The following is a 24,183-nucleotide window of genomic DNA, read 5'->3' as shown; positions in this document are numbered from 1 at the left end:
GTCCACATATGAAGCTTAATTATTCCAAAAGAACATGAAAGCAAGAATTATCTCAGAGGACTGACAGTGCAGATGATGGAGAGTTGACTGTTTAGAATCCATTTGACACCACAATCAGAGTCACCAGAGATGAAGGTGAAAGAAAATGCACATTTTTCTTCCCCTTCTTTGAAGGATATTTTTATATTGATGAAAGCTGCACAGCCTGATCACCATGGTCAACCGTGAAGATACTCTGAAATGAGAAGGACACCTCAAGTGTTCCTCTTCATTCTTGGTTTTAGAGAGTCCTGGTGTTGCTGAGCTGACTGTATTCATGAAGGAACACCAGATTGAGAAAAGTGTGTCTTATTTTTTTACCATTGACTCGTCATAAAAGAACAAAGTATCTTTTTCTCTCCAACTTCAAAAATTGGCAGAGTTCACCACATAAAGAAAGCATGCTCACTCTGAGCAGCAGTAGCTATCATTATTGGAATACACTGGTGATAATGTTTTGTGGTTTGAATGTGCAAGTATCATCATATATCATCACTAAAAGAAAATCAGAAAGCAAATGAAAATGTAACCAAATAGCAGCAAAAAGTCCATACCTAAAATACTATTTTCTTTTTGCCTATTTTGTCATTTTATTTATATATTTGAGGGGTTGAATTTTATTTTTTGTTTCTGGCATTTCCTCACAACTTATTTGGGTCATCTATATGAAGTGGATAATAGATGTTTATACAGAATTCTTGAAGATGAGAAAATCCAGGATCAGAGGAAGTCAGGGGAGGGGTCTTGGTATGATTTTCTTAGGCGTGGTATTGATGCTGTCATGTTGCAGTTGAGGCTATCAGATGACTTAGCAGTTGCTTGTGGCTTTCAAAGTTCTAAGAAATAAAATACAATAAGACTTCTTATGCTTAGGAAATTTAATGCTGGCTTTCATCTTGTTCCAAGATGCTATTTTAAATCTCAAACTAAAGGATAGCACAAAGATTCTATATTTCTCCAAAAAATCCAGAAAGCCCTGTTAAATACCTTTCTTGAACCCCACTAAACTAGTGAGTCCCTCAGTACTTTCCTTCCAGATTGGAGATGTCTTATTAGCAGTTTGGCCTGAATACCAAAAAGGTGTAACATTCTTGATTTGAAGCCTACACTTCTTATGTTAGGTAGGTATCAGTACTAACTTCATGGGTATGTGACCCGGTGCAGTCAGCTTCATGCTCTGCTGCTGCCATCTTGAGATTCTTAATTTTTGAGCAAAGAACCCCATATTTTCCTTTTTTAAATAAATTTTATTGGGGTATAGTTAACATAGAAAATTATGTTAGTTTCACCTTGAACTGATTAATAAATTCAGCAAAGTGGCAGGATATAAGATTAACATTCAGAAGTCAGTTGCATTTCTGTATACCAGCAATGAAACATTATAAAAGGAATACAAAAATACGATACCCTTTAAAATTGTACCTCACAAAATCAAATACCTCAGAATACACCTGACCAAGGAGGTAAAGGACCTATATGCCAAGAACTATAAAACTTTAATCAAAGAAATCAAAGAAGATGTAAAGAAATGGAAAGATATTCCATGTTCCTGGATTGGAAAAATCAATATTGTGAAAATGGCCATACTACCCAAAGCAATCTACAGATTCAATGCAATCCCTATCAAATTACCCATGACATTTTTCACAGAACTAGAACAAACAATCCAAACATTTATATGGAACAACAAAAGACCCAGAATCACCAAAGCAATCCTGAGAAACAAAAACCAAGCAGGAGGTATAACTCTCCCAGACTTCAAGAAATACTACAAAGCCACAGTCATCAAAACAGTGTGGTACTGGTATCAAAACAGACAGACAGACCAATGGAACAGAATAGAGAACCCAGAAATAAACCCTGACACCTATGGTCAATTAATCTTTGACAAGGGAGGCAAGAACATTAAATGGGAAAAGGAAAGTCTATTCAGCAAGCATTGCTGGGAAACCTGGACAGCTGTATGCAAAGCAATGAAACTAGAACACACCCTCACACCATGCACAAAAATAAACTCCAAATGGCTGAAAGACTTAAATATACGACAGGACACCATCAAACTCCTAGAAGAAAACATAGGCAAAACACTCTCTGACATCAACATCATGAATATTTTCTCAGGTCAGTCTCCCAAAGCAATAGAAATTAGAGCAAAAATAAACCCATGGGACCTCATCAAACTGAAAAGCTTTTGCACAGCAAAGGAAACCCAAAAGAAAACAAAAAGACAACTTACAGAATGGGAGAAAATAGTTTCAAATGATGCAACGGACAAGGGCTTAATCTCTAGAATATATAAGCAACTTATACAACTCAATAGCAAAAAAACCTATCAATCGATGGAAAAATGGGCAAAAGACCTGAATAGACATGTCTCCAAAGAAGATATACAGATGGCCAACAAACACATGAAAAAATGCTCAACATCGCTGATTATAAGAGAAATGCAAATCAAAACTACCATGAGATACCACCTCACACCAGTCAGAATGGCCATCATTAATAAATCCACAAATAACAAGTGCTGGAGGGGCTGTGGAGAAAAGGGAACCCTCCTGCACTGCTGGTGGGAATGTCAACTGGTACAGCCACTATGGAGAACAGTTTGGAGATACCTTAGAAATCTATACATAGAACTTCCATATGACCCTGCAATCCCACTCTTGGGCATCTGTCCGGACAAAGCTCTACTTAAAAGAGACACATGCACCCTCATGTTCATTGCAGCACTATTCACAATAGCCAGGATATGGAAACAACCCAAATGTCCATCGACAGATGATTGGATTCGGAAGAGGTGGTATATATACACAATGGAATACTACTCAGCCATAAAAAAGGATGACATAATGCCATTTGCAGCAACATGGATGGAACTAGAGAATCTCATCCTGAGTGACATGAGCCAGAAAGACAAAGACAAATACCATATGATATCACTTATAACTGGAATCTAATATCCAGCACAAATGAACATCTCCTCAGAAAAGAAAATCCTGGACTTGGAGAAGAGACTTGTGGTTGCCTGATGGGAGGGGGAGGGAGTGGGAGGGATCGGGAGCTTGGGCTTATCAGACACAACCTAGAATAGATATACAAGGAGATCCTGCTGAATAGCATTGAGAACTATGTCTAGATACTCATGTTGCAACAGAAGAAAGGGTGGGGGAAAAACTGTAATTGCAATGCATACATGTAAGGATAACCTGACCCCCTTGCTGTACAGTGGGAAAATAAAAAAAAAATTAAAAAAAAAGAAAATTATGTTAGTTTCAGGTTACAGCAAAGTGAATCAATTATATATATACATATATCCATTCTTTTTCAGATTCTTTTCCCATATAGGTTATTATACAGTATTGAGTAAATTACCTTGTGCTATACAGTAGGTCCTTGTTACCTATCTATTTTGTGTATAGTAGTGTATATATGTCAATCTCAACCTCCTAATTTATCCTTCCCACCCCACATTTTCCCTTTGGTAACCATCAGTTTGGTTTCAAAATCTTTGAGTCTGTTTCTGTTTTGTAAGTTCTTTTGTATCATTTTTTGTTACCCACCTTTTCCTTTTGAACTGGGCCCCACACATTATATAGTCAGTCCCATTAGGAACCTCTGATTTGCTCTCATACTACATTGCTTGCTTTCTCCTTCCATCCCTTATGAGCAGAAGGAATGTAGAGATCTGTAGGCAGAGAAACATAAGGGAGTTGTCTGGTCTTTAAGCATGTCTTGTGTTCAGCTATCCAGACCAGCACCCAGGGAGACCCAGCATCATATTCCAGCCATCATATGCTTCATCAGAATCCCTTCCCAATGCTCTTGATAATACTGTTCCAATAGGACAAGTCAACATTTTTGTCCTTTAAAGTAACAAGTGCATTTAATTTTAAATTTTATTTCCCATTAACAGGAAAGTCACTTACAAAAAATAAAAATAGTACCCCTTCCCCTTTGAAAACTATAAAACAAGTAAATCTGGTCTCATAATAATATTCCTCAGATAAAGATGAGAAGCACATTGCCAGTGCACATAGCCACCCTCCACACACAAAAAAGCCAGTTCTAATTTCTAAATCTTATCTAAAGCATCATTTGCAGAATTTGATGAAATTAATTTGATCCTTTATAATATTTGGCAGCATGACTGTCAAAACATAATTCCTTAGGGAGTATATCTAGGATGCTTTTGATAGCGTTGTCAATCCATACGATGGGACTTCAGTCTTGGCTTTGTTCAAATGAGTCATCCTTTGGAATTTTCTCCAGAATTTCTATCTGTGGTGTTATGCCCAGCTCATTGCAGAGGCTCTGAACAATTACTATTCCTACTTTGCAAATATTTGCATGATTAATTTTTTCCTGATGTGTGTGTTTTTAACCATGAGTACAAACAGCTTTTCATTTCAAACAAGTGAGGAGGCACCCTGAGGGGTAAGATCATACATTTTTATGAAGTTGCTGCTATGGAAATTCATAATTTTTACAAAAAATTTCACTTTTTTTTTCTGGGGCAAAATGGAAATTTAATACCTGTGAAAACTACTTTTCATTTTAATAAAATAAAGTGACAACAAGAATAAAACATATGTAGATTCTTATAATTTTTAGAGGGAGGTGGTGCTACTCTGTTCTCTTTGTATTTACAGAGCACCTTTTCCAACAGTAGTACCTACTTATGATTTTGAGAATTGTGTGTGCCTTTCTATTCCCACAAGAAAGAACTCTTGGGCAGCTTCACAAGTTATGAACATAATAAACCAAGGAAATAAAAGCTAGGTTATTAAATTTGAGAAAAATTCCCTGATGTGAAGAATCAATGCCAGATATTTCTGTGATAATGGGGAAATCATTAAGCCATGGAAAGCATTTGCTTTTTCAGTAATGGGGGACAAGAGAAATTTCTTTCTGCAAAATTCAAGTAAAATAAATGTATCATTTACTTTGATTATATATTTTGAGTGGCCAAGAAAATTCAAGAGTCTGTGACTTTTTAATCCAAGAGTCTTTGACCGCTTAATTCATATTAAGAGTTTTAACCTAGGTGACTAGTCTAAATGTTTGCCTGAAGGCAAGGCAGTGTTTTTTTCCCAAGGTTAGTCCTCACATAACCACCTTCAAGAAGTGCATGAGATAACTTTAGGTGCTATAGGGATGAACCCTTTTTAACTATATACATTTTTTTTTTTTTTTGTCTTTTTGCTATTTCTTTGGGCCGCTCCCGCGGCATATGGAGGTTCCCAGGCTAGGGATCGAATTGGAGCTGTAGCCACTGGCCTAAGCCAGAGCCACAGCAACGCGGGATCCAAGCCGCGTCTGCAACCTACACCACAGCTCACAGCAACGCCGGATCGTTAACCCACTAAGCAAGGGCAGGGACCGAACCCGCAACCTCATGGTTTCTAGTCGGATTCGATAACCACTGCACCACGATGGGAACTCCTATATATATTTTAATGAATAATTCAATGTATATATGCTATATGTATATGTATAAAGAAAGTTTCAGCAAATCCTGTTAGCAGTACTTTAGAAATGTCCAGAATGTCATCTCACCATCTTCACGCTATATTCATGACCCATCTACCATGATATCGCCGCTAAATTAAGACCATAGTCTCTCTCTTTTTTTTTGATTTATTTTTTATTGTTATTTCCCCCAACACACTTTTTTTTCCCCACTGTACATCATGGGGACCCAGTTACACATACACATATATATAATTTTTTCTCCCATTGTCATACTGCGTTGTAAGTATCTAGACATAGTTCTCAGTGCTACACAGCAGGATCTCATTGTTAATCCATTCCATGAGCAATAGTTTTCATCTGTTAACCATAAACTCCCAATCCCTCCCACTCCCTCCCCCTTCCCCCAGGCAACCACAAGTCTATTCTCCAAGTCTATGATTTTCTTTTCTATGGAAAAGTTCATTTGTGCTGTATATTAGATACTAGATATGAGTGATATCATACGGTATTTGTCTTTCTCTTTCTGACTTATTTCACTCAGTATGGGAGTCTCTAGTTCCATCCATGTTCCTGCAAATGGCATTATTCTGTTCTTTTTAATGGCTGAGTAGTATTCTATTGTGTATAAATACCACATCTTCCTAATCCAATTGTCTGTTGATGGACATTTGGGTTGTTTCCAGCTCTTGGCTATTGTGAATAGAACTGCAATGAACATGCGGGTGCATGTGTAAGACCATAGTCTCTTAACCAACTTCTCTGCTTCTACCCTGCCTCCTTGAAATTGATCTTCCTCATGGGAATCAGAGAGAAGCTTTAAAAACATGGGTTAGATCCTGATTTTGTGAGCTCAGAATCTTGCAGTGGCTTTCCTTCTCACTCATAATTAAAGCCAGTATCCTTAACATGGCCCACAAGCCATGCCAGATCTTTCCTTTGGCTACTTGTCTGACTTTATCTCCTACCACTCTGCTCCATCTTCCTTGCCATTTCTCCATTGTGCTGAATGTAAGTTGGTTTCAGTCCTCTGGAATTCCTTTTCATTCCCCTATCTAGAATTCTCTTTTCCAAACTATCCACATGGCTCTCTCTTCCCCTTCAATGAGTTCAAGACTTTATTCAAATTTCACCTGATTTAACCCCTTCCCTGGTGCCTTCACTCTCTATGTACTCACCATGCTTTGTGTTTCCCCATAGCTGTAATGCCCTGTAGTAGACTGAGGAAATAGCCTCTATTTATCATCCCATTCTGTATCTGCCCTCTTTGCCATGTGACTCTGTAATATTTCTCACTTTGACACTGGACTTGGCTATATGATTTACTTTAGCCAATGGTATGTTAGCAAATATGATGCAGTCTTTAAAAAGTGTGTGTTTATTACCGTTTGACTACTATCCTTATGTACTTTCTATGAATACCTGCTGGAGGAAAAGGTCCACAGAATAAGACTGAATTGCTCTATTTAACCCAGCCACAGCATTCTAGATCAGCCCACAGCTGGCTGACTTTTGGCTCTGTGAGCAAATTTAGTGACGACTAGGAGAGCTGAACAGCCAAGCCCTAAATAAATGACCCATGAACTCATGAAAGAAATACATTCTTATTATCCTTAAGACACTTAGTATTGGGGTGCCCTATTATGCTGCATTATTATGGTAAAATATAGCTCATATATTGCCTAATGACATATTACATTTTGAAATTTATCTACTCTAGAATATAAATTCCTAAGAATAAATGCCCTGTCAGTTACAATAGCCTTTAGTAGGTGATGTTTGGCACATAGAAAATCTTTATTTAATAAAAGTTTGTTGAACTCAATGCATTTTATGGATAATAGTGCTTAGGTTAAGTATAATGAAGGCAGTGCCATGACAGTCCACCTAGGCCATATGAATTGCAAGTGCAAATGTAGAATGCTCAGGAGTTTAGGGATTGAGCAATTATGATGTTGTCCTCTAATGATTAAGCTTTGGTAAACACTGCCTTAAGTTACTGGGATGTTATATAATAGCACGTTTCAAGCTTTTCTAAATAGTCAAGAGAAGTAAAGATTAGCAGATGCTTTCTGTGGAACTTTCATTGACATGTTTCCTCTAATCCTAAAATATATCAGAGAAGCAACTTAGTCATAAGATTTCCTAAAGTGCCTGATTAGTTCAGGAATATGCTATGATGACATTTTCAGAAATGTATAATCACAAAACTTTCACCACTGCTATCTAATATTAAGGGATGTGTGGTTCAAAGTAGCTCTTTGGTAAATCAACTAGGCTGGGGGATGGGGGCTACAAAAATAAAAATATATAGATCTCTCCAGTCAGGTACTATGTATAACCTGAAGCTGAGTCTCTTTCTGATCTTATTCATTGAGGTATCAGGCCCCAGGCCCCACAATCATTTACCATTGAACATTTAACTAACAATTTATAATTTGTTTAAATAATGATAATTGTCAACTACCATGCGTCCAGTTTCCAGAAATCGGAAGGATAATTGAAAGGATCTAAGTAGCACACCTAGCAGAGCTTAAGTGCAACTTCCCTCGTGTAATTTGTAAGGGAAGAGAAGAAATGACTTTCTTGGTCTTTTACCACTGTGATCAGAATTATTTTGTACCTGTTTTGCAGAGCACCATTATTTAACTTTATATGCTGTTGAGTATGACCCCACATAGACTTGTGCTACCTGATGAATTTGATATTTTGTTGTCATTGTCCAAACCAGCCAGGTGTGTCAAGATGGGCAAGTGACCGTTGCATACTTCATATCTCCCAAGTTATGTGTGGTATACATACGTGTCTAGTCCATGAGAGCTCTCCTTTGACATTTTCTTTACTATTTTAACAATTTTTATTAATTCATAGATTTATTTTAAATATCAGAGAGAATGTTTTAAAGCCTAAAATGGATTCCTGAGTTCTATGATTTATGCTTTCCTTGAATGCAAAGTGACCATATTACCTATAAATATATATCAAAAAATTATATGTAAATCATATTGATGTTTTATGAAATTTCTTCCTTTTCTATTTTATTTGTAACAAAGGTAGTGTATGTTTTTAAATTTCATGTGTTTTAGCTGCATGACAACTTTTTCTGCTTTGGAACTAGAAAAATTACAATTCAAACTCTTAACATTAATATGCATAGTGGATATCTTGGAGGGAGAAAGTTTGAGTAGGTATGTTTCCTCAATATATTTTAATTCAGAATCTATCTCCCCACCCCCAGTAGTGCATCTAGCTGAATTAATATTTTATAAAATATGCTTTGGGAAATTCTATGTAATGTATACATATTTGAATTATAGCTTTATACCTGACCAATAATAATATTTCCCCATTTAGTTAGCTAATGAATAAATTCATTATCAAGTACCTATTGTGTTTCTTTAAAAAATTCAACATTTATTGAGCACCTACTAGGTTTCTAACTCTCTTCTGGGTTTAGGAGGAGATAGATGGTCTTTGATGTTCTTTATAATTTATTTTAATATATATTTTTTATAATTTATTTTATTATGTATTTTTATATAGACATAGTATATAGACAAGTTCTGGGTAGTACTGACTGACCAAAAGCAATAATGAAACAAAGATACACAATTCAATTTATAAACTAACTAGTAAAACTAACAGAACTTATAATTTGGTGGTGAACAGTAATAAATGCAAGGCAGGGCTGGATATATTCCACCATTTCTTTTTCCCCTACCACTATCTTTCCCTTTATTCCTGATTCTTTTTCTGCCTCAATTTATTGTCATAATGCATAAATGTATGTCTCTCCACAATCTCTTGAATCAATATTTTCTTAAATATTGCGCAAAGTTAACCTGGTCATATTTACCTGGGATTTTGCCAATTTGGATCTGAGCTCACTGAGGGCAGAGATTGCAAACTAGAGCACATTATCTTGCACAAACAAGTTATCCAGTGATTATTTGGTAATTTGATTTGAGTCATCACTTCTGTATACCAGTAGTGCTCTTGACATTGAGCATTAATCCTCTTGGTGGCCCCTAAGGAAAAAAGAAGTTAAATGTTGCTGCACTAACACTAACAGAAGAGGATGGGATACAGTTCCCACTGGGAGAATATTTTAAGTGAATTTTGAAATCGGTGACCTGGCTGGAGAGAGGATATTCTTTGAGCTTGGGCTGAGATGATGTATTTGAATATATATGCTCCTCTCTATTTCTCAAGCATCTGTAACAAAGATTTAACCATGATTTAAATCTGATTCAGGTGGTGAAACATCTGGAAATCATGATGGCATTTACTGAACATCATAAAATGTTGACATATAAAGCTAAAATTGTGTAATGTACCATTTTGTGCTAAATCAGATGCCATCTTATGCTAGATTCTCCTATAGATGAAGAGTGACAGGTGCCAAATACATAAGAAAAAAACTATGAGGGAAATACTTTAAAGAAATTTGATTTTTCAAATTAATGAACTGGGAGAAAGTCTGCATTGTTCAATTTTGGTCATGAAACCTCCAAATACATCTACCAGAACCATTGTTTAAATAGCCTAGATGTGGACCCAACATAAATGTGACTTTTTAGTTAAGAGCAACTCTACAATATTATATTTCATAGGCTAAAAGATGGAAGTACTAGTCTGGATAAAATTATTCCCCATTTTTAAACTAAAAAAAAAGCAAAAAAAAAAAAAAACCAAAATTGGTTACAGCCCTGTTTCTACAGTTAGAGAATTAGAAGAATTTGGGTTAGTTTGACTCTTTTGTTTTGCACATTTCTAATCCATCTTGATATTTTGAAAAAAAAAAAAGTTATAAGGAGAACATCTGTTGCTATTCATGTCACTTTTCATCTACATCAGGTTCCACAGTAGTTTAAGAGGGCCTCTCTCCTTCTCTTTTTAAAATTGCAGTCCTTAACCAAAATTCTAAGGATTTTGCATTTGCCTTTTTCATTGAAATTATTAAAAATTATTATTTTGCATTGCCTTTTTCATTAAAATTATTAAATTACTGATATTGCTCCCTGCATTCTTTCCTATCTATCTCGGTCGATAAAACCTGTTTTCTTCCCTTTCATATTCCCCCCCAGGTAAGGACTTATTCCCTCTTCCTCTTCCTGCCTCTTCCTCTCTTCCCCCAAAGCCCTCTCTTAGTGTTTTCCATTTTCTCCTTTCCAGTTTACTTAAGGTTTATATTTCCATACTTACTGCCTCTCTGTATGCCATTCTTCATTCTCCAATCCAATGTGAGATTTCTTTTCTTTCTTTTTTCTTTCTTTTCCTTTTTTTTTTTGTCCCTTTGCTTTCAAACTTGGTAAATTTGGAATTAAATAAATTAATGTTTAGTAAAAAGCCTTTTTTCTCTTTCATTCACAAACATCTTTTGAGCACCTACTGGGGCCAGGTGATATTCCACATATTGAGGATTGGGTGGGAAAATAAAGCATTCAAGGTTCCTAGTTGAATGGAGGATACATTCTAGCATAGCAGATAGAGGAGGTTACACAATTAAGAAAATCAGTGTTATATAATGTTGTTAGATTTAGCAAGTAAATATACCAGCTGTCAGATAAATTTGAATATCAGATAAATAATTTTTTAGCATAATTTTTATGTCCTGTGCAATACTTGGGATTGAATTAAAATGTAGGAGCAATTGGGACAATTTGAGGCAGTTTGGCAGCTGTCCTTTCTCTAGAAACATACATATCCAATTTGCACCCACATGCTCATATTCACATTATTCTCTTGTGTATGATCTCTCCCTCCTATATGCCAATCTCAGCTGATTTTAGTTTGTTTATTCTCAGGTTCTGCCTTCTTTTAACATTTTCCTGCAATGATGCCAACTCACATCACTCTTCTTTTATAAATTACCTTTACAGCTACTATTCACATTATACCATTAACATGAAAATATGGGGTTGTTTTCTAATGTCTGTATCCTAGAATACATCTACAGTGCTCCGCTGCCATATTCATGAACTCTCCTGTATGTGTGTTTCCTGTACCTCCAATTTGTAAGTGGAGAAATTCAGAGCAAAGAGCCTGGAGTCAACAGTCTAGGGTTCGAATCCTGGTTCTGTTAACTTACTAGGACCTCACACAGGTTACTGATTGTGCATCCATTTCCTCATTTGTAAAAAGGGGAAAATGATAGTATCTCTCTCATAGAGTTCTTATAAATATTAAATATGACTGGATGTTGAGTACCTGCAACTTACATAGTAGATTTCCTTCCCCTTCTCTTCCTCATCCTCACTATTATGATTATTACCATATACATACACTTTCTAGCATAGTACAGATTTGGGAAAGGTTATTAACCAATGCAAAGCTTCAGTATTAAGTGGTCATTGACATGAACAATGCCTCTATAGATTTGCTAATTTCTTATGTGTACCTGCCTCTCTTTCTGGTCACAATGAACAGTTAAAAAAAAATTTGCTCTGTATTGTTTTAGCAGAAAAAGAATTTATAGGTTACATTAAATGGAGAATGAAAAAAAAAAAAAGGAACATATAAAGCACTACCATCCAAAAAAACCCCACCAAACTCTAATATGTGAATTAAATGCTATCCATACATACTTTCTCTCATCCCCTTTGAAAAGTATCTTTCCAGAGGGCAGAATCAATTTCTTTTGTAAGAGGCCATTCTCTTAAACGCAAAAGCTTTGGGTCACCTCTGAAATTATTTGATGACAATCGTGGTGCAGGCAGCCTGATGATCTGTTGTGGGGGGATTGGCGTCTACAGCAGGTTTCCATACCTGCCGTTCAGCAGGAAATTACTCATTTTATATTACGCTTTTGTAACTGATGTTTTTGATATTGTATTATTTGTCGTAGTAATTTCTGTAGCCAAGTTTGTAAATTGAATTCCACAACATACTTTCTAATGTTATGAGAAATAAAATCTTTTGGGTTGAAATAGAGTATGTTCGGTCTTGCCAAAGGAATATGAGGGAAGCCCAGCATAAAATAATATATCCCATCTGCATGAGAGATTAGTGGAACTGTAAAAATCATTATTCCTATAAGTCTATAATGTACTCACACTATTAAAAGTCTATAGTACATTTTTTGGATATGAAGATTACAAAAGAAATACCTCCAAAAGAGCCCCTTCAACAATGATGTAACTGAAGCTGAAAACTCCATTGGAATAAAACCCAAAAGTTCTTCTGAATGTGGCACTCTCTATTTGGAAAAAATAAATCTTTAGGATAAATAATAGCATGTTAGAATTAAAATGACTATAAGACCATGGCAGGAGAAGAGAATCATAATAAGCTTTTCTCCCTCCACTCTCAAAACCTGGCTTTAAAATTTTTCCCTTCTTTTCCTAGACTATGTGAACACTCAAAATTGTATCCAGAAGCAAACTGTCTTCTGGAGAGGCCTGTAAGCAGTTGCACACACACACGTACATTCACACAGATTTTGAGCTTAAATGAGCATAAAAAGTGTGTGTGTGTTTTTTTTAACAACATAAATACAGTAAAATTTGAATTACCATTATTCCCATAGTCACTTTAGGAATTTAATTACTGCATGTGACTGAATTTAAACTTTTAATTTCTATAAATTGAATTATACCTTTCTATTGCCTTCCATATTCAAGATATTTTATTATCTACTTAAACCCAGATCATAATGAGATTTGTGGACAAAGTATATTTGTCAGCAGTGTTTTACATAGTGTCATATTTAAGCTTATTCCATTTTGAGATAATTTCCCCAATTCTATTTTGAGTGATAGGGATCTATGTTGGGTGATATAAAGAGAGAGAGAGCAAAAAAAAAAAAGGCCTTACTTTCTCCAAATATCTCTCCTAAATGCCTGGATATGACATCATTTGCTTTTCCTTTCCTGGGTGCAATTCTGACTGTTAGAATAATTGAAGGCATAAATAAAGTCCTCAGGAACAATTTATATTCCCTCCAGAAACTCATGTGCATGCCATTAGGGCAGAGTGTGTGTATGGGGAGCAGGGGAGGGGCTTGGAGGAGAAATTTCCTGAAAATTCCCCTTGATTCCCATAAGGAACCGCTACTTTTTTCAGACCAATGAAGAGTTGGCCAGTAAAACATATCTAATCTAATGGATTTAGGATTTAGGAAATTCTCAGATGAGGGGGACACAGAAGGAGAGAAAGATAAGAAAAACAGAGCAGGTGCAAATGAGGAAAAGGAAGAAACTGAGGCTCAGGGAAACTAAATAACTTGGCAAAGGTACTCCCAGCTGGGAGGACTGATAATTGAACCTGGGTTAAATGACACCAGGAAGATGCTTAATATAATTCCCTAACCAGACCAAAAATAAGTTCTGTGATATATGCCAGTAGAAAAAGTATACACTTAAGATTTAATTTATAATTTATTTTAAATTCTTCATCTCCAGCTGCCTTGGGACAGAAAGCTTCATTTTCTTTCCCCCACAGCTCCCTCAGTGAGCACACTGGCTGGTCTTTTCACTGTCTTGAGGAACCTGCAGTGACCTGCCCTTGAAGTGCTGGTTTAACAACCTTTGCCCAAGCACTCTCTGGCTCTTTGTACATCTTTAATAGTTTCCTTGACGGGCTATGAAGAACTGCCAGATGACAGTTCTATTTCATTTTTGTCACTGCCTGGTGCTCCCTTTTTTTCTCTGGCTTTTTCTCAAGGGCATGATTCTATAAGTCAATGTGGCAATGTTCACGATGGGTATTGCTCTTTCAACTACTGTATATTGATGCAGTGTGAGCAAGTCACGGACGTGTCAAGATTTCAGGCCTTCAAAAAAGTAATCAAGGAGTATTTTATAAACTCTAATGTCCTTTCCATTGAAAGCAAATTGAAACTGGGGATTGGGATCTGATATTAAGGGTTTACTTTAAAACACTGCTGCCAGAGGCATAAAAAAGCCCCTTTGATTAATATACCATAGGATTTTATTCGTTTGGAAAAAGCACAAGTGATGTGTTTTTGTTCCCCAAGTTTTAAAAGAAAACATTTGTCATTCTTGCATGCTGTTCATTACTAATTGCACAATTATTTTATTATATGGCACCAAAGAATATGGTTTGAGGCTCCTTCTGCATATTCTATGTTTTAAGTAAATAATCACTTTAGTCAGAAGTTATTTATTAAATTACATGATACTTTTCCAAACATAATGGAGATGTCAAGGCTTTTTTTTTTATTAGTGCTGCATAGCAAAATAATTGAGGAATTAATAATAAATTTTTCCTTTTGCAATTTAGAATAAATAAAAACAATTACTAAGGCTTTCTTTAAGAATGTGGGATTCTTAAAATTATCTCACATAAATTTAAGCTGATGAATGTCATATGTTTCTTCAGCAAAAACAAAATGAAAATGGGTTTTCCTTGTCGTCTCTCCTGGATCAGTAGAGCTATCATACATTGCATGGATGTGCAGATTTGTTTATAATTGTTTCTATTGTTTATCTCAGTACAGATAGAGAAGGTAGATTAGCTTCAGATACTAGTAACTTCATATCTTCAAATACACTCTCCTAATCATTATTAACTTTCATATGTTATCAAATTTCAGCTTTTATAGTATGAGTAGGGAATATCTTTAAAAGCTAAATGGTACCTTTTCATGACATCACGATCAAGAAATGATTACTATGACACTTACATCCTCTCACACACTTCAAGGAACGTGATAGCAGAACAGATATGGACCTGCTTTCAAGCAGCTCACCATCTAGCAAAGGATATAATGAATGTGCATGGTTTATTAAAGTGCCAACTAAATAGTAGGCACTGGCAAAGTGATATGGTTTTTCCAAAGAAGGAATGCATCCCTATGACTTGAGAGGAAGATATGGGAGCACGAAAGGGAGACCATCAAGGGAGTGACATTTGGGCTTGAAGAATGGGTATTAACAGAAACAGCTAACGCTTACTGAGCTCTTACATTACCAGACACTCTTTGATACAAAGTCCATTTTCTTAACCACTAAACCATAGGATGTGGGTATGGAGGGACACATGTTCTTAGCAGAGGAAGCAGTATGATCGAAGGCATGAAGGAGACTGGGTGCTCTTTTTAAAATCATTTATAGATAGCAATGTAGGTTCTGGTGCATAAAGAAGGTGGAGTCACCACTTTTCCATCCCCTATGGTAAAGACTGGTTAGTGCACTTTCAGCTTATAATGAATGCTAAAAGCAATCTAAGCCCTAAAAATAATTAGACACATTTATCTTCACAATATAATGTTTTGACCATACAATCCTACATTTATTAACAAAATGTTGCTCTCTATTCTTCCAACTGTGAAATTCTAAATGTAAGCACCAAATACACAATAGAATTAGAATCATAAGGAGGACATGAGGGCTGAGTCTGGCCTCAACTTACTTCTCCAGTCTTATTCTCTTCCTCACACACCTTCTACTCTAGCCAATTAAGTTACTGTTTCCCACATGTACCCAGTCTTATCACACAACTCATTGCTTTGTGGGGCTTCTAGGACTGGCACAGGCTAGAAAGACTGGCCTGTAGCAAGTAGAGCTCTTGGAACCAGGTTTGGGGGCATGTGTCCTGATCTAGAGGATAAATTCTCAAGTCTTTGGTGGGATCTTATATTTGTATTCCATTTGTGAATTTATTGGCTCAGAACTGATTTGTAGAGATTGTGGGTCTATAAATCAACTTAGTCCAATGCTTCCTCTCAGCCCCTTTCAAGAATCATGCTCCTCCAGTTTGTGTTAGTGAACAGAACCTTTTTTATTCTACCCACCTCCAGGACAGTTCCCTTTCCAGGATTCTGCATCAATTCTCTCACCATTTCTGGTTCTCATTCTCATCCTTCACTTGCCTGCTTTTCGTTGTCTAGCTGTCCTCTTTTCTCACACTAAGATGTTCTGGGAAAGTACCCTTCTTCATGCTGCTATCATGGAGTTTATGACCCACTACTTAGAAAGTTCTCTGGATCATTCCACTCCTATGAATTTACCCAAGAGAAATGAAAACATATGTCTACATAAATTCTGCAAATGTTATGGTGACATTATTAAGAAACTACTGTTTTCCAAAGTAGCTTAAGAATTGTACATTTCTACCAGCCACAAATGTGAGTGTGTTGCCCAACTTAGCATGTCAGTTTTTGTAATTTTAGCTTTTCTATTAGGTATGTATAGTGGTATCTGATTACATCTTTCATTTGCATTTTCGTAGTGACTAATGATATTGAATCTATTTTCATGTGCTTATTTGGTATCTATATGTATTATTTGGTAAATTCTATTCTTTTTTGACTTTTAAAATTGGATTGTTAGTTTATTGAGTTGGTTACATACAGCTTTTGGCAATTATAAACAAAGCTGCTATACTTTTTTGTGTGAATGTAATTTTCAGCTGACTTGGGTAAATACCTAGGAGTGCAATTCCTGGATCAGGTCATATGGTAAGTTTGTGCTTAACTTTATAAGAAAATGCCTAATTGATTTTCAATAAGGTGGCACCATTTTTCACATCTTTGAGCAATTTATGAAAGTTCCTACTGGAATTTGTGTTGAATTGCCTTGACTCTATACCTCAGTTTGGGGAGGATTGACGTACTAACAATATTCAGTCTTCTAATCTTAAGAGTGATTTATCTCTACATTTATAATCATTGTTAGTTTTTCTTAGCACTGTTTTGTAGTTTTAAATGTATAATTCTTATACAGTTTTTACAAATTTGTCACTAAGTGTTTTACATTTTTCCTGATATTGTAAATAGTATTTTTAAATTTCCAATTGTTTGTTGCTTTCATATATAAATAAGATTTATGTTGAATAAAATATTCTATATAGAGACAAACATATTTTCTGCATAGAAAGTCTTGTTTCTTTCTAATCTGTCTGCCTTTTCTTTTTATCTTCTTTCCTTATCAGCAAGAACCTTCAGTATAATGTGAATAAAAGTGGTGAGAGGGGGAATCTGTTCCTTGTTCTTGATATTACAAGGTTTTTCACCAATAGGTATGATGCTAGATTAACAAATTGAAGAAGTCCTTTTCTATTCTAAATTTGATTGTCATTTTTATTAAGATTAGGCATGGATGTTTGACAAAGTGTTCATCAGTAAAACATGGCAATCATAACTATATCTGCAACTAATTCCTTATTCTGAAACCTACCTTGCCTGACATTAATATAGCTACTCCACTTTATTTTTATTAGATTTTCATGATAAATCTTTTTCCATTCTTTTACTTTTAACCACTCTCCAGTTTATATTTAAAGTATGATTCTTATAGATATATAGTTTCATCTTGTTTTTTCTATTCATCTGCAATCTGCCTTTTTTTTTTTTTTTGGGCCACACCCATGTCAGAGACACCGCAGTGACAATGCCAGATTCTTAACCCACTGAGCCACCAGGAAACTCCCTACTCTTTAATTGCTATATTTAGACTATTTATATTGAATGTATTCTATTGTGGTTGAGTATAAACATACTATCTTACTATTTGTTTTCTCCTTGTCCCATCTTTTTTGTCCTCTGTTCCTTTTAAAAAAAAATTTAGGCATTGCTATAAAAATGCAAATACTCTGAAAGAGATGGCAATATACTTTAATCTAGTATAGGTTTACACTTTGGAAAAGATTTATTGGTATCACATTCAAAGCAAGCACTTCTAAGAATGGTAGCTGTGTGCTGAAGAATAGAGCTTTCCCATGAGTAATTTGACCAGCTTTATAATTCAGGCTGACACAGACATTTTACTGGCCTATAGCCATTGTATGCATACTATTGTGTGTACATCCTGATAAGAAGGAGATTCAGAGAGACTTATTGGTGGGCATATCCCTTTTCGAAGTATTCAAAAACCATTGCTTTTTTAGGGGGTGGGTTGGGGAAATGAGCACATAGTGTTTTATTTTTTATTTTTATTTTTTTTTTTACTTTTTATTTTAAAATTTTTTTATATATACTGATTTTTTTTTCATTATAGATGATTTACAGTGTTTTGTCAATTTTCTACTGTCCAGCATGGTGACCCAGTTACATATACATGTATAGGTTCTTTTTTCTCACATTATCATGCTCCATCATAAGTGAATAGACATAGTTCCCAGTGCTATACTGGATCTCATTGCTTATCTGTGCCAAAGGCATTAGTCTGCATCTATTAACCCCAGTTCCCAATCCATCCTGCTCCCTCCCCCTCCCCCTTGGCAACATCAAGTCTATTCTCCAGATCCAAGATTTTCTTTTCTATGGAAAGGTTCATTTGTGCCATATATTAGATTCCAGATATAAGTGATACCATATGGTATTTTCTTTCTCTTTCTGACTTACTTCACTTAGTATGAGAGTCTCTAGTTACATCCATGTTACTGCAAATGGCATTATTTCGTTCTTTTTTATGGCTGAGTAGTATCCCATCATGTATATATACCACTTCTTCCTAATCCAATCATCCGTCAATGGACATTTAGGTTGTTTCCATGTCTTGGCTATTGTGAATAGTGCTGCAATGAATATGTAGGGGCATGTGTCTTTTTCAAGGAAAGTTTTGTCCGGATATATGCCCAAGAGTGGGATTGCTGGGTCATATGGTAGTTCTATGTATAGTTTTCTAAGGTACCTCCATACTGTTTTCCATAGTGGTTGTATCAGCTTACGTTTCCACCAACAGTGCAGGAGGGTTCTCTTTTCTCTATACCCCCTCCATCATTTGTTATTTGTGAACTTATGAATGATGGCCATTCTGACTGTTGTGAGATGGTATCTCATGGTAGTTTTGATTTGCATTTCTCTAATAATCAGTGTGTTGAGCATTTTTTCATGTGCTTTTTGGCCATCTGTGTATCTTCCTTGGAAAAATGTCTATTCAGGTCTTTTGACCACTTTTCCATTGGGTTGTTGACTTTTTCACTGTTGAGTTGTATAAATTGTTTGTATATTTTAGAGAATAAGCCCTTGTCAGTTGCATCATTTGAAAGTATTTTCTCCCATTCTGTAAGTTGTCTTTTTGTTTTCTTTTTGGTTTCCTTTGCTATAAAAAAGCTTGTCAGTTTGATTAGGTTTATTTTTGCTTTTATTTCTGTTGCTTTGGGAGACTGATCTGAGGAAACACTTGTAAGGCTGATATCAGAGAGTGTTTTGCCTATGGTCTCTTCCAGGAGTTTGATGGTGTCTTGTCTTACATTTAAGTCTTTAAAACATTTTGAGTTTATTTTTGTGCATGGTGTGAGGGTGGTGGTCTAGTTTCACTGATTTGCATACAACTGTCCAGGTTTCCCAGAAATACTTGCTGAAAAGACTGTCTTTTTCCCGTTTTATGTTCTTGCCTCCTTTGTCAAAGATTAATTGACTGTAGGTGTCTGGGTTTACTTCTGGGTTCTCTATTCTGTTCCATTGGTCTGTCTGTCTGTTTTGGTACCAGTACCACAGTGTCTTGATCACTGTGGCTTTGTAATGCTGCCTGAAGTCTAGGAGAGTTATGCCTCCTGCTTGGTTTTTGTTCCTCAGGATTGCTTTGGCAATTCTGGGTCTTTTGTGGTTCCATATAAATTTTTGAATTGTTTGTGCTAGTTCTATGAAAAATATCATGGGTAATTTGATAGGGATTGCATTTCATCTGTAGATTGCTTTGGGTAGTATAGCCCTTTTTATAATATTAATTTTTCCAACCCAGGAGCATGGAATATCTTTCCATTTCTTTACATGTTCTTTAATTTCCTTGATTAATGTTTTATAGTTCTCAGCATATAAGTCTTTCACCTCCTTGGTCAGGTTTATTCCCAGGTATTTGATTTTTTGGGGTGCAATTTTGAAAGGTATTATATTTTTGTATTCCTTTTCTAATACTTCATTGTTAGTATACAGAAATGTGACTGATTTCTGAATGTTAATCTTCTATCCTGCTACTTGCTGAATTTGTTGATCAGTTCAAGTAGTTTTTGTGTGGATTCCTTAGGGTTTTCTATATATAGTATCACGTCATCTGCATATAGTGACAGTTTTACCTCTTCTCTTCCTATTTGGATGCCTTTTATTTCTTTTGTTTGTCTGATTGTTATGGGTAGAACTTCTAATACTGTGTTGAATAACAGTGGTGAGAGTGGATATCCTTGTCTTGTTTCAGATTTTAGTGGGAAGGCTTTCAGCTTTTCTCCATTGAGTATTATATTTGCTGTGGGTTTATCATAAATGGCTTTTATTATGTTAAAGTATGTTCCCTTTATACCCACTTTGGTAAGAGTTTTTTATCATGAATGGATATTGGACTTTGTCAAATGCTTTTTCTGTATCTATTGAGCTGATCATGTGGTTTTTAAGTTTTCTTTTGTTAATGTGGTGTATGACATTGATTGATTTATGTATGTTGAACCATCCTTGTGAACCTGGGATGAATCTCACCTGGTCATGGTGTATGATCTTTTTTACATATTGTTGGATACTCTAAGCTTCATCTTTGATACATTTCATATTTATTTATTTTTTTAAATTAAGCATAAAACAGTGGTTTTGGTTAATTCATAAAATTTTAAAATAAGTTAGACCTTGGCAAATAATGGCAGAAACAAGGCTGTGTGCCTGTGCTTCTATTTACAATGCAATGACACCTTTAAATCCAGAGGTCTTCATAATTGTGTTAATTTCTTATTTATCCAAGTAGATACCAGATGTGATGAAGGGAAAAATTATCGATTGTAGCCTATCTAGACAAGAACACACATGAGGGTAGGATGAGGTTTAGTGAATTTAGAGGTGAGTTTATGTCTATGTGGTTCATCTAAACCTATGGGAGTTTGAGTGATTTTCTTAAATTTGTAAAGTGAACTGAAAATAAAACTTTGGCACTTTTTCGCCCTGCTGTTTGGCCCTGATTATAAATGAATGGTCAGTTGACACTTTCTTCAACAATTAAGAATTTTTCAAACGGATATATTAGAAAAATGAGAAAAGAGATGAATGCCAAGGTATAGGAGTAAGCTTTTTTTTTTTAAAGCAGATAATTGAATTACTCTTCCAATGAACTGTTTATAATTTTTATTCACATCTCTCATCCCTTTTCAAATTTTTTTGAGAGCCTCTCTGAGCCTCATATAGTATTGGGCATCTGCTTATGACTTAAGTGTCTTTAGATCTTTAGAAGCTCACTATTGAAATTTAATGGCACTGAGGGGACTGTGCACAAATCTTTAGTAGTGGGTTGGATGACATCATGTTTAAAGCAATATAGGGTATATAATATAGGAGGCAAAATTTTTCACTTTTCCTTTGTGTAGTAAGAGGGACATTACCTATGGCTTGCTTTTTTTCTACCTCATTTTTTGACTCTCTCTTCTATGGATGACTCACAAGCAAAAAGGAAGTGTGTAATCTGGCTAACCCATGGTTCAGCAATTCCTTTTGTTTCTGAATTATTCAGATTAATTACAGTCAGTATTCTATTCAAATATCTAATAATTATCTGACTTCTCTGACCACACAGATCCACAAAAACTTAGTATTTATCATGTAAATGATAACACTTCTTATCAAGTACTTCTTATAAGGAAGGACCCATGCCACGTCCTTCATTTATTTATTTTTTAATAAAATTTTAATTGTAGAATACTTTGGCAGTTTATAGAAAGATTAAGATAGTACAGGGAATTCTCATATACCCTGCACCCAATTCCACTTGTTAATAATTAATTATTGGTACATTGTAATGGTACATTTATCACAATTGATGAGCCAATATTGGTGCATTATGAACTAAAATTTATTCAGAGTTCCTTAAATTTCCTTCCATTTCCTTCCATTTATTCAGATTTCCTTAAATTTTGCCTAGTGTCCTTTTTCCCTTCCAGGATCCTTTCCTGAATAACACATTACATTGAATTAGTATGTCTCCCTAGGCTTCTCTTGGTATGACTATTTCTTAGACTCCTTGTTTTTGGTGATCTTGACAGTTTTAAGGAGTATGACCATGTATAGGTTGTAGAATGTTCCTCTATTGGTATTTTTCTGATGTTTCTCATGATTATATTGAAGTTACGGTTTTGGGGAGGAGTATAATAGAGGTAATGTATCATTCTCATCGTCTTAGTTCAAGGGTATATGCTGTGAGAATGACATCATTGTTAATGTTAACCTTGACCACCTGGGTGAGGTAGTGTGTGGCAGTTCTCTCAACTGTAAAGTTAAAATTTCTCTTCCTCCCAATCCCTTCCATACTGTTCTTTGGAAGGAAGTAACTGTACAGCCAATATTTAAGAAGTAAAGTGTTCTACTTCTTTGAAGGTAGAGTGTTTATATAAATTAGTTTTTCTGCATGAGGGATTGGTCTGCTCTCCCCAATTTATTTATTTATTCAATAATTTTTTGAAATCAAAATGAACTCATAAGTATTTGCTTTATACTTTTTGATTATAATCTAACACAGCTTTATTTTGTTCCAATTTTGGAAATAGGGAGCTCTATTGATTGACTCCCAGCTCCTTTTAACAGTCCCTGATTATTGTAGGTTTATTTTCCTTTTTTCTTTTTGGAGCACTAGCTTGCTTTCTGACACTACAAGATGTTTCAGCTTCATCTTGTGTATTTCCTGCCTCAGTCCTAAACTCAGCCATTTCTCTAGGATCCCTGGTTCCTTTCAATAGACAATTAGAAACCAAGAGCTGAGTGCTAGATGTGTTCATTGCTACTGGGATATTGTCAGTTTTGCCCCTCTTAGCTGACAGAGCAAGGAAAAATATGTGTAAGCTAATCTCTGTGTATACACAGATTTATAAATATTTCTATATGTAAACATCAGTGTCTATTTTAAACTAAATATGGATTTATATTGATATTTCTAACTTCAGTCCATTACATCATGGATCATTTTAGCCTCAACCTCTGGCTTATGTATAGTGGTTGCAGAATTGTTAACCCATACCTCCATGGGAAGCAATTAAATCAACTAAAATACAGTGCTTATGTGCAGTTTCTTTTGCCTTTAATCATTTAGACTCTACTCATTTCCACAAATACATAGGTGATTACCTTTCCACCTATCTCCTTCAGTAAGATAGGTCACTTTATCACATTCTCCATCTCATGCTTGGAACCTCTAATGCTCTAAATATATATATTTAGAGTTTCTATATTAATATTTACTTTTGTGCTACAGATTTCTATGGGTTTTAATAAATACATCTTATCATGTACCCACCATGACAGTCCTACAGAATAATTCAACGGGCCTAAAAAAACCACCTGCTAGCACCCCTGCACTGGACCCCTGTGGTCACTGATCTGTTTACTCTCGCTATAGTTTTGCATTTTACAAAATATCACACAATTGAGATCTTAAAGTATTTAACCTTTGCAGACTGGACGGGATTCTTTCACTTAGCAATATACATTTAAGTAATGTCTTTTTGTGGCTTGATAGATCATTCTTTTTTTTTTTTTGTATGTGAAATAATATTCCCATATATGGATGTCCCACAGTGTGCTGATCTATTTTCCTCTAAAGGACATCTTGGTTTCATCCAGTTTGGGGCAATTATGAACAAGTTTCTATAAGTGTTTATATGCAGAGTTATATGTGGACATGGTTTTCAAATCATTTGGGCCAATATATACAAGTGTGATGCTGGATTTTATGGTAAACCTATGTTTAGCTTTTTAAGAAGCTGCCAAGTTGTCTTCCAAAATGGCTGTGGCTTTTTCATTCATACTAG

The 24,183-nt window shown here is 35.3% G+C and overlaps 1 protein-coding gene across 2 annotated transcripts in view; it reads left to right on the top strand.

Moving 5' to 3' along the window:
* LOC102166428 (uncharacterized) overlaps positions 1-24,183 on the top strand; it is a 531,894-nt gene that overhangs the window by 347,676 nt on the left and 160,035 nt on the right. The window lies entirely within an intron of this gene.

The sequence above is a fragment of the Sus scrofa genome, chromosome 1, assembly GCF_054392235.1.
Source record: "Sus scrofa isolate SSC_HxYL_T2T_F1_AM1 chromosome 1, Sscrofa_HxYL_maternal_Yorkshire_Landrace_v2.0, whole genome shotgun sequence".
NCBI lineage: Eukaryota > Metazoa > Chordata > Mammalia > Artiodactyla > Suidae > Sus > Sus scrofa.
Note: the sequence above shows the minus strand (reverse complement) of the source record. Positions and strands in the feature narration are given on the sequence as shown.